Source organism: Delphinapterus leucas, chromosome 11 (assembly GCF_059928025.1).
Source record: "Delphinapterus leucas isolate spDelLeu-1000000601 "Yukka" chromosome 11, BTC_Dleu_Yukka2, whole genome shotgun sequence".
Lineage (NCBI taxonomy): Eukaryota > Metazoa > Chordata > Mammalia > Artiodactyla > Monodontidae > Delphinapterus > Delphinapterus leucas.
Genome location: NC_143139.1, coordinates 42,698,275 through 42,706,745, shown reverse-complemented (window position 1 = coordinate 42,706,745; position 8,471 = coordinate 42,698,275). Strand labels below are relative to the sequence as shown.

Sequence of the window (8,471 nt, the reverse complement as noted above, 5' to 3'; positions counted from 1 at the left end):
CCCCTAACTCATATTTTTCTAGGACCCACTCTGCTGAGGACTTTTCTGGTTTGGAGGAGAATGTACTCCAAATCACTCTAGCTCCAGCAAACCTACCCGCCCCGCCCCACCCACCAAGCTCTCGAGGCCTCTCGTCTGCACTCTCCAACCCAAAGTCCTGCCCTGGCACCGTGGAGTACCCTCTGCTCAAACCCCACAGGACGTCTATAGGCAGCAGCCCTCCGGGTCCAGCCTTCTTCCTCTCTGGCCCTGTCTATTTTCTTACCAAGTCTATAACCACAAGAAACCACTTACTGATGGTCTTTTTCTACCTCAGAGGAGAAAGACCTGAGGAGAAAAAAACAAGCCAAATCTAGGGAGATGTAAGGAAGGGACTTGGCCAAGCAGCTCGGGGTGGGGAAGAAGGTCAGGGCACCCGGGGAGGGGGGCTTTGGGAAGCTGGGCAGGGCTTTGGGAAGGGGTGGGAACGTGTGAAAGACGTGGTTTAGCCTGGAATGCAGCAAGAGCTGGAGGTGGGTAATGGAAGCCAAGCGGGGCCCTGTATGGGTGAGGGGGTGGAATGAGGGTTTAAATGGAGCTTTTGGTTGGAGACTGAACAGAAGGCTATGAATTGATAAGTAAACACGCTTTCCAGGGTCCTGGGTATGAGGGAGGGTTCGAGGAGAGTCTGGGGAGGTGGTGGAGCCCTACACGTGGAGATTTGGGGGCCAGTCCCAGATTCAGTTAAAGGACCTCCACTCAAGAGTCCTTTAAACAAGGATAGAAGCAAAACCCCCCACCAGCCTCTTCCAGAATCCTCCTACCAGGTCGCTCTACCCTCACCACCCAGCTAAGCCGCCCTCACCCACATTTCCCATCACTCCAGAGACAAAATAATTAATAAAAGAGAACTGGTTTAAGCTTCACCACAAGGTGAGGACTGAGACAGTCGTTCAGCTTCACAGATATCTTCTAAGTGAATATGCACTGAGTATTATACTAGAGGAAATAAAGATGAAAGCTACAGTCCCTGCCTAGAGAGCTTCCTGCTCGAGGCCTTCAAAAAGTAGGGCTTCCGGGCTTCCCTGGTGGCGCAGTGGTTGAGAGTCCGCCTGCCGATGCAGGGGACGCGGGTTCGTACCCCGGTCCGGGAGGATCCCACGTGCCGCGGAGCGGCTGGACCCGTGAGCCATGGCCGCTGAGCCTGCGCATCCGGAGACCGTGCTCCGCAACGGGAGAGGCCACAACAGTGAGAGGCCCGCGTACCGCAAAAAAAAAAAAAAAAAAAAAAGTAGGGCTTCCAAGACTCTGAAATAGTGACCAAAGGAAGGTGCCTGCTCCTTCCCAAAATGTTAATCTTCAAACAGAGGCAAGTCTGTAAACTGGCAGAGGTGGAGAAGGTAAGGCAACTTAGGAACTGAGGGCTGGATGGACAAGTGATCAGCCCAAGAAGCCGTCGGTCTCGAGAAAAAGGGGTGCCCCTGCCTTTACTTGACAGTACTGCTATTCCTCTAAACCCTAAGTTAGGTGCAGTAAAGACTGGGGTGGAGATGGGAGGAAGGGGAGGAGAGGGTCAAGACAGGACCCTGAAGAGTTGGAGTCTAAACTAACTGTATTAAAACAGATACTGACATTGGAGTAGAAAGAATTGCTCCAGATCTCAGAAAGAACCTCCAACTGAGAAAACCGAAAAGTCATTGACCCTGCCCTAACGCGTCTCCTGCCGGGCATAGAGCATTAATTGAGCGCCTCCTTTGTTTCAGGCACTATGCTGGATACTGGATGAGTGGTCCCAGCCAAGGGTACAGAACCAAAATTCCTAGAGGCAAAGGAGACAGGCAGGAATTGGAAGGATGTCTGTAATGACAGAACAGTAGGGGAGGGGCATTTGCGCGTTTGATTTATGTCTGTTCCAACAGTCCTAGGCTGTCTTCCCCTGCCTCAAGCTGGGATTTTCCCAGATGTGCATCTGCTGGAGGGAAAGAAGGGCGGGTGCAGGGGGAGGGTCTCCACGTCCTTGCATCTGGTCCCAAGAGTAATCCCTTCCCCTTTCTCCCCGTGCTATCCACTGCCTGCTGGGTAGAGGGTGGAGGCTGGGGGAAATGCCAGGGCCCCCAGATAATCACCAGGTAATGAAAAGAACCGGCCCAGGGCTGGGGGGAATGCAGAGGATGCAGAGTTGGGGCCATAAATCTCCCTTGGAGGAGGGGGTACAGAATGGGGGGACCTGACAGTTGGAGCCCATCCAGGTGATTTCACATGAAGTAGCTGAACCTTGAGGGGTGGGAGGAGGGAAGATGAGAGGCGGGCAGGGGTAGGAGCCAGAGACAGGGGAAGAGGCCGAAAGACACACAGATAAGAGAAGCAAAAAAGAGAGGTGGAAGGGCAGGCAAGAGAAGGGAACAGTGATGGGGGAGGCAGCAAAAGGAGACAGATGGGAGGAGGTGGGGATGGAGAGACTAAAAGGCACACAGGGTGAAACTCATAAAGATGTGATGGTCTGAGAGACCCTCAGAGAGAGGGAGGGAAGGGAGGAGGGAGAGAGAGAAAGAGAGGAGCTGATGGCAGACAGAGTCCTAGAAAGACTCGGACCAAAAAATATCTGGAGTCAGAGAGACAGATAGATAGACCCGGACAGACAGATCTGCCTGACAGAGATGAAGGTGAAGGAGGCAAAGAAGAAACAAAGAAAACAGGGATGCGGTGAGGAGAGGGGAGGGAGCAAGACAAAGAGAGAGCAGGAGGCAAGTGCAGAGAAGGAGGAGGGAGCGAGGCCGGGGAGGAGGATATATATTTTCTTTATGATCCTCTTCAATCTCACTCGGCTCACTGCTGAGCGGTTCCCCTCTCAGGTGCTGCTCGGTGGTGGATGTGCCCAGAAAGCTGATAGGTTGAAGCTGCTGCCATAGCTGCCCCCAGGCTCTCTCCCAGTGCCCGCCGGGGGCATCCCAGAGACCCCTGTGTGAATACGAAAACCCAGCCCGCCTTCCTTACTTCCTACCCCAAAACGCTGCAACCAAAAGAGGCTGAAGCTTGGCCCGAAATTTTGCAGAGTTAATGGAGCCTGATACAAACAGTGCGAGGTGGAGCGGGACAGAGGAGAGAGAAATAGAGGCAGGCCGGCAAGCAAGGCGGGCAAGTCCTCGAGGAAGTGCTGGGGACACACTTTGCTTAGGGATCACTTGGAGAAGAGCGAGGAGAGGGAAGGACTGGGAAGATGTCTGCCTTTGAGAGCTAAATAAGCAGCATGCAAAGGATAAGTGAAATAAGATACTCGTGACTGTCCATTAATTGGGGGTCAACAATGTAGACACATTCTGAGCAATCGTGATCAATGCCTTCAAGCAACTCTCCACTATAAAAGGCCCCCACGAATATACACATGAAATATGAAACCCACAAAAAGGAGAAACTGAGGCACAGAATAGAGATCCTGAGGCCAGTGTACTTGCGTGAATCTAGGTTTTAAGGGACCAGTGATGGAGCAACCAGCCAAGTTTCTGAAGACCTAAGACTTAGCATGGCAAGCTGGACCCCGCCTTCTTTCCCCAGGCTTTCTTGAGCTGAGCTCTGCAAAGACTAGCTCCCCCAGCTCCTCTCAGGGCAACAACTCACGCAGTCTGAAGGGGACTTGTTCTCCCCACCTCTTTCTCCGTCAGCTGCATTTGAAGGTCCCAGAGGCCAGATGTCTGATTACAGCTAGAGCCCAAAGGGTCTCTTTAGCACCAGGAAGAATCTTAACGCAGTGGGTTTGGGCCTCCCAGAGGTAAATTCGGAGGCTGCAGGACAATAACTGAGGTCACCTACCTCTTCCTACAGCCATCTCAAAGGGGTATGGGTGGATGGCCACCAGAGGACGGGAAAGGAGGTACATCACGAACCAGGGAAAAGGAAGACCCAATACCCAGGGTCCCTGTCAACAGCTAGGTAGGTCAGTACTTCTGATATAGGGACCAAGGTTGGGCAACCCAGGTTCCAGGCCAGCTGATGGACGCTGCGAGGCAGCTCTAGATCTGTTTCTTGGCTGGATCAAGCAAAGCTGCGACTGGGGAGCTCTGTAATACTAGAGGGGATCGCTAGGGAGTGCTCACCAACAGCCAGGCTCCGGAGAGGCAGGAGCAGGCGGACTTGGAGGAGACCGGAAGACAATCGATCAGAGTCGCCCTGGCAACCAGGCTGAGCCTGAGACAGACAGCACATCGATAATGAAATCATCGTTAAATGACTTCAAACCGTAATTAATAATCCGGGCTAACCGAGGCCATGCCTGACTGGGGTCGGGAGGAGGGGATGTCATTGTTGGGGGATCACTGGAAGCTTCTGGACAATTAATCAATTAATCCACTCACTCAATAATTGGCTCCTTTGTCCTGTGCCGTGCCCCCCTCCCCCACCCCATCCACCTCTGACTGCGGAGAGGGTAAGAAGAGCTGTGGGGCTAATCATTGCCAAGGGTCACGTGCCTCCTTCTCTCCTTTTTATTCACAAGTCTGTTTCCTGGACCAACTCCCAGAAACCTTCCCCAAGGTTGGACTTTCCTATGCTCTTCTGCAAGACCTACCAAAGGGTGACTATTTCAGGACCTGGATCCCTAGCTATCCAGACACCTCCCTGTAACCCCTACTCCTTATCCCATCGCATCCCCCAAGCGCACGCACACACAGGCACGCACACAGGCTAATCACCGACCCACAGCCCACCCTGACTGAGGAAAGAGCACTGAACTCCAAGCCCAGAGGGTCAGGTAAATCCCAGCCACACCAGCCCACCACTAAATATGTGACCTTGGGCAGATAACATCTCCTCTCCAAAGACTTCATTTTCCCCATCTGTTACCTGAGGGGATCCAACTGATTTGTAAGATTTTCTAAGATTCCTTCCTGTCCTATATATAGCATCCTATTATGCTAATAATTGCAGCACCTGGATCATCTCCCACTCCTCTCTACTCAGTTTCTTTACCTTAGGGAGGTAAGAGCAGGATTGGAAGGAGTGCCAGGCACTGATTTATCAAGTTCCCCATCCCCAAAGAATTCACCTTGAGACCTGGAAAAGGGGAGATGGCTGAAGAGTGTACGGAAGGACGCTTCCCCAGCCCATCCCCCACCTGCAGAATCCGTCTGGTCCTTGCCACCCACCTTGCTTATTGGTCTCCACAACCCCCAGCAGGAAATGAAAAAGGTACAGGAAATTGCACTTTAAATCCCCCAGCTCCTGGCTCTCTCCACCAAGCCAGGGAGCTGGGGACAGACTAACCTCCCAAACCAGGCTTTCTCTGTTTGTAATTAGTAAGCCACTTAGGAAGGGAGGGGGCCCCCTGTAGAAAGAGCCCCTCCCTCCAAAACAGACAGACGGGCTATCCAAAAAAGGAGTGTTGGGGAGAGCGTGTGGGTTTGGAGAGAAGGAACCAGAAGATCTTGGAAAGATAAAGAGAGTCAGTGAGACACCTGGACTGGACAGGTGATAGCCTCATTTCTGGGAGAGCTGATTTATAGTGCCACCTGTAGCCGGGTGAAACGGGGTGTAGCCAAAGGCTGGGATGGGGAGGGAGGGTGGAGAGGAAACCCTCCAGAGAAACCCTGCAGAGAAGACAAGGCCACCAGGTCCATCCCACTCCCATGGACACTTAGTAGTTTAATAAAGTTCAGAATGTCCAGGGCTTATGTGTAATTAAAGCCAGGAGCTGGGTAATTACATTTCTTCTCCAGGTTCTACCCTTTACCCTCTTCCTCCCCCACATACACACATCTTTCATGAAAGACATTGAACTTTAGAAAATATCTCCACTAAAGAGATGGGCTTCATTTCAGCAAAAGAAATTTAAAGTACACTTTGAAAAGTATTTTAGAGTTAGGGTTGGTAAATGCTAGAACAAATAAGAAGAGAAGCACATGCACACACACACACACACACACAAGTACATACCCCAAAGAGGAAAAGGAAAACACACTCTTGACTGCCATTTCTTTTCATGTGGGATTGACCTCCAGATGATGTGTCCCACATCATGGGGCAAAATACTGTCTCTCTAAACATGAGGAAAGTAATTTCCCCCTAACCCTAAGCTCCAGGAGGGAGATGATTGTTTCCCTCCAGGGTCATGGCAAACATGCTGCCGAAGGACTACACAGCCCATTGGTAAGAGCCCCACGTGCAGGTGCCTAGCCTGCTGTCCTGTCCCCCAAGCCCTCCCTCTTCCGTTTTATCTCAACCTCTCTGTACCTCTCAGTGTCCTTCCTTTGAACTCACCCTGTGAACCCAGTCCTGGGGAAGGGAAAGGGTCCAAAGAGAGGAGAAGACAGGGCCCTGATCTCTGGAATGCGAGAAGAGAGACACACAAGACAGGAGATCCAGGCAGAAAAAAAAAAATGCATGTAAGTTAATAGAGTGTAGCCAGATCCTTCAAGTACTGAGAGGCCTATGGAAAGGAGAGTAGAAATAAAGATTGAGAGTATAAAGCAATATCAGAGAGGAGTAAATGCCAGGATTAGAGGCTAGAAGGTACAAAGGACTTGGGAGGCAAGAGGCTGAACTGTCCAGCAGGTATGGAGAGAATAAGCTGGGAAGATAGCAAAAGTGAGGATGAGGATGATTTAAAATGCCTAATACCTTTAGGGCTTCCCTGGTGGCGCAGTGGTTGAGAGTCCGCCTGCCGAGGCAGGGGACATGGGTTTGTGCCCCAGTCCAGGAAGATCCAAATGCTGCGGAGCGGATGGGCCCGTGAGCCATGGCCGCTGAGCCTGCGCCTCCGGAGCCTGTGCTCTGCAACGGGAGAGGCCCCAACAGTGAGAGGCCCGCGTACCACAAAAAAAAAAAAAAAAAAAAAGCCTAATACCTTTAGATTTATAAAACTTTACAACAGTACACAGTTCTTTTGCATAAATCTCATTTTATCCTCAATCAAAAGCCACAGAAGCAGGTACTGGTATCGCTATTTTATAGATAATGAAATTAAGGCACAGAGAAGTTGAGTAACTTGCTTTGGTTCACAGAGCTGGTAAGTGGCAGAGCAAGGAATCAAGTTGTGTGTATGGTGCCAACTCCTGCAGGTTCTGTTTCTTGGGAAGCAGCCAGGCTTGGGGTCTAGTTCTGTAAAGAAGAGACTAATCCCCAGAGGGCAAAAGACCTGCCTCCTTGTGCCTTTTTCAGCATCTTCTGCTCAGGAGACCCCTGTTAGTCAACTTGTCTAGGCCTCATCTGTGAAATGGGGAAGTAATATCTTAACCTCTGAAGATGGAAGGCTAAACCAGGTAATTGATTGAAGATTTTTAGTTTTAATATGCATAACTCAATCCATGAAAGGGGTGAGTAGCCAGGATAAAGGTCTCAAAGCCTTCCGTCTTCCCATTACCCCTCCCCATTCCCATCTCCCTCTCCCTCTTTCTGTCTACTGACCCCAGGAGGCCTCTTCCCCACATTTCACAGTCTGAGCAGCTGTCTCCACCCAGCCGTGTCTCACTAGCCCATGAAATCCAGCCTCATTTATCCTCACGCTGTAAGAGGCCACAGCAAGGCCAGGGAAGTCAGCCTGGCTTCCCAGGATCTCGTCCACCCAGCCCACGGTCACTGTGGAGCTACAATGTGGGACACTTATTGCTGCTCCACACCACCACCATCACGGCCACCCCATCACATCCCATCCCTGGAGTGATGGTCCTCTGGGACATCTCAGCTCGAAGCCCAAGCCCCTCCCTCCAGCAATGCTGCCCTCCCAAACTCTGCCTCCTCCAACCCCCTGCCTCCCCAGCACACATTCCCCAAAGAGAACACAGGCACGTCTACATTCGAATCTACCTGTTTCTTCCTCATCTGCCTCCAAGGTTCACATTCCCTACCCCAAGATAATACACTCACTGAGAGCTCAAACTCTGTCCCTCTCCTCTCAATTTTCCTGCTCCCAGCTAACTTAATGAGTGCCATTTTCCTTGTCTTCTAGGAAGTCTTCTAATCCTCCTCGTCTTCCTCCACCTTCCCTCCTTCAGTCATTCCCAGTCTCCTGTCATCAGAGTCATGTTGGCATGACTGTTGACAGTCATGTTGTTGGCCCAGTTGCTTTTGACCAACTCAACTCACAAGCATTTGATGGGGGAGTGCCCAGAGTGCCTCTAGGTCTTGGCTATTAGCCTCATCTTACCCTCAGCCTAGGAGCTCTCCCAAGGCAGGGCCCACGCTCCTCCCTCTGGATCTCCCCTCACTCTACTCAGGAAGAGTGTGTGACTCACTGATTCTGCTCCCTAGGAGAGAGGAGGGAAGTGAGAAAGAAACCCAAGCAGGGACAGAGTTCTGAGCCCACACTTTGCCCTGTAAGGTTTAGTGTCCAGGCAGCTGGAGGGAATTGCTGTCCAGCGCAGTACTGCTTTCCTTTAGAATTCCAGGGTACCTTTGGATATGTGTGTGTGTGTGTGTGTGTGTGTGTGTGCTTGTGTGACCCGCATGGAGGGGAGAGGAAGATGTGGATCTGAGGCTCTAGGAGTCTAGTTCCTGTCTGTGGT

General features: G+C 51.4%; 1 long non-coding RNA gene across 1 annotated transcript in view; it reads right to left on the bottom strand.

Annotated features, from left to right (window-relative positions):
- Positions 1 to 1,630: 1,630 nt before the first annotated feature.
- The window catches only part of LOC149748009 (uncharacterized), a 28,045-nt gene continuing 21,204 nt past the window's right edge, over positions 1,631 to 8,471 (bottom strand). Inside the window, exon 3 of the long non-coding RNA XR_016394942.1 lies at positions 1,631 to 6,741. This is a non-coding gene — a long non-coding RNA (uncharacterized LOC149748009). The remainder of the gene's footprint in view (positions 6,742 to 8,471) is intronic.